The following is a 3096-nucleotide window of genomic DNA, read 5'->3' as shown; positions in this document are numbered from 1 at the left end:
CCCACCCCCCACCACCACCCTTCTATCTGAGCAGACACAGGGACCATAATGGACAGGAGCCTCCACAGTAATTATTCAATCAGCCTCATAACCTTGTCGCAGGTTGGGCGGCACATTAATGCACTCACTCAAATGGACCCCGCCACTTTGACTGCTAATGCCCGGGCTAGCTAGCAGAACAACAGGCTGAATGTCAGAAGTGTCATCTAGACGGAGCGCGAGACCCGACTGAGTCGCCTTGCTCCGTCACTCCAGCGTGGGTAAATATATATTCTGAAAGCACGGGGAGAGAAAAATGCACTGTGCCCACAGCTGCGGAGATCAACTTGTATCAAGTGTGACCGCAGGTGTTCACAATGTGTTGCTGCTGTGCTACATATTCATTACCGCAGTGTGTGTGTGTGTGTGTGTGTGTGAGTGTATGTTGGAGACCCCCCACCCTATAGAGCCGTGCTCTCTTGGCACGACGACAACAGAGAGGAGGGCAGTGCAGCGAGCGCTCGCAGCCGCTCTCCGCTGCTCGCTTGGCTCTCTTGCTCTGTTTATTTTCAGCAGGGACGTTTAATTAGGGCCTCCAGCTGTCAGAGGTTCGTTAGCGCGCCCCTCCTCTCCCCCCAAGCCGCCCCTCCCCGTAGGGAGTCAGGAGCTAAGGCAAATGAACACATTTAAGTCAAACAGCACGCCGGCAGACAATAGCCGCACCGCCTTGCCACCAGCTCCCCTAGGTGGAGACACGGTTGTTTTATGCCTCATCTCCACAACCCCCGGGGCCCAATACGGAGTCTGGCCAAGACTGTGAATGTGGAGGCACAGGAGCTCTCATGGCCCACCAGAGACGGCGTGCACACTGCAGTCACGCCAAGGTGAAGAGCCGGGCCGAGCCGTTACAGGATGCAGCAATAACAAGAACATCACTTCCACCTCTGGGGGCGGGGGGAGGGGGAGGTGGGGCTGTTTGTTTGGATATTTACACTGATGTGTAAACCGGATTCCTATGGCTTCGCTTTTTACTCACTGACCTGAGAAAACGCTACGCTCGCTTTCTTTCTCTTTAAAGTGATAGCTTCGATCTTCCGAGGCAGGCTCGTGTGGAAGAATTCAGGGGCAGGTAACAACTTAGTCGTCTTACTGTAGCTCGTAGCTCTTTAAAACGATCCGTTTGAAGAAAAAGAGTTTAATTAAGGCCAGACTGAGATGCTGCTAAAGACCAGCAACAAGTGAGGCCAAGCCCAAAGTGGACTGCTGCCGTCTTAAAACCACTCCAATCTCAAAGATTTCACAGCATTTTACACAAATGCTGCTTCTGTAAACCTTTAAATTGCACAGTTATTCTAGGAGGAATATTATGGTATGTGGACCAGAAGGGCTCCAGGCTGCTGTCTGTAAATAACCATCAGGCTCTTTGTAAAACACTGTGTCACTGTAAAACAACAACATTCACATAAACAATATGCATTTCTTGAGACTGGAGATGTTTTAGGATGGCAGCAAACCACTCTGGTCTGATTAGCTAACTAGCCGTTAGCTAACTAGCCGTTAGCTAATCAGAATCAAGCTATCTGCAGCAGGTAAGATATTAACCGTTTGTAGCTTTCCACTGAACTACCCTTCAAACAATCTAGACTATCACTTTAAGGCTTTTTGGAACATGTGTATCATCCCCAGGTGACCTATTAACCCACCAATCTAATGCTGTGAACCAGCGGTTCCCAACGTTTGGCTTGGGACCCCACAGTGGGACAAAAAACAGGAGGTGGTCCTGGGCTGATCTCTGGAAATGGTCCCCCACCTTTTTAACGTCTCCAGGTTCTGCTTATCTATACATTTATATATTTATATTTTTTTACCCACTATATACAGCATTTTTTTTTTCCATGTTCTCACTCCTGCACCAATAACCATATCGGTGGGCAGTGGGGGTCCAGTGTCAGCAGCCTGCAGGAGCTGGGGATCGAACCCCTGACACTCTGATCAGAAGACAACCTTTCTACCCACTGGGCCAAGCCACCCCAAACCAAATCAAGAATTTAAGATGATTCTTAAAATCTAACTCTTGCCACAGCTCAAAAAAAACAGAGATTGAAAAAGACTGAAAACAAAAATGCCAGTCAAACACAAATAAAAAAAAAAAGTTTAACCCTGCTGAAGCTGTTTGTAATGTCAACATGCCTGTGTTTAATTAGCCTTTTAGAAGGGTTTGTTTACTCCAGCTAGCGATGGCTGGGGTCACCACTCGACGGAACGGAAATGGAAAAGTTTGCAATCCGCTGTTATAAAACGTTATATTAACGCCTTTGTTGCACCTTTTGTTTTTTGTTATTTTAATCAGATAACGCTGTCCCACAACTGTTTAAACACCAATAAATTAATTTCAGGGAAACATTTGCAGCCATCTGTGATACAGCGCTCTAGTTTTTTTTTCAGCGTGGCCCGTCTGACCCGGGGTCCTTCCACTTCTAGTTCTTCTCTTGTTTTGGGGCGGGGTGAGTATAATCAAAACAATTCACACAAAATCCCCTAAAATAAGTGAACCGAATCAGTGTGTTTACATTCCAGTCACTGCAGTTACATTTTACTAATCGTGGTATTTTTATTTATTTATTTATTTTAAATTTTATTTCAGTTCAGGCAGCTCTAGTTACCCGGCGCCCACTCCTCTTTAATTATCTCCAACCGAAGGTGAAAGCGAGGCGCACATACAACAGCAACCCAAGATATTCCTTTGAATAATATTTTATCAAACAGAGAGCGCTCAATATCATGGAAGATGCTGAAGACATGGTTGGGAGTAACATGAACAGAATTTCTGATGCAGCTAGTTTTCTATCTGGCCTTTCATGTTGTTGAGTAGTTGTAAATGAGTGTCTGGAGCGTCGGGGGAGAAGAAGTTTGGTATTCTGGTTGGAGGGCTGAAAACTACTTATCATGCATTACGGCCGTGGTTGGACCTCAGGATTTGGAAGTCAAAACACTTTTTAATGTCCAATTTCTCAGCCGCTGATCAATCGACAGCTGCTGGACATGAAGATCTACCCCCCACCCCCCTCCACCCCTCTCTCCGTCCCCGACACCCCCTCCCAATCTCGCTCCCACTAT

General features: G+C 46.8%; 1 long non-coding RNA gene across 1 annotated transcript in view; it reads left to right on the top strand.

Moving 5' to 3' along the window:
* Positions 1-3096, top strand: part of LOC119616807 — a 14383-nt gene that overhangs the window by 9150 nt on the left and 2137 nt on the right. Inside the window, exon 3 of the long non-coding RNA XR_005232859.1 lies at positions 35-260. This is a non-coding gene — a long non-coding RNA (uncharacterized LOC119616807). The remainder of the gene's footprint in view (positions 1-34; positions 261-3096) is intronic.

The sequence above is a fragment of the Kryptolebias marmoratus genome, linkage group LG2 (genome assembly GCF_001649575.2).
Source record: "Kryptolebias marmoratus isolate JLee-2015 linkage group LG2, ASM164957v2, whole genome shotgun sequence".
Classification (NCBI taxonomy): domain Eukaryota; kingdom Metazoa; phylum Chordata; class Actinopteri; order Cyprinodontiformes; family Rivulidae; genus Kryptolebias; species Kryptolebias marmoratus.
Note: the sequence above shows the minus strand (reverse complement) of the source record. Positions and strands in the feature narration are given on the sequence as shown.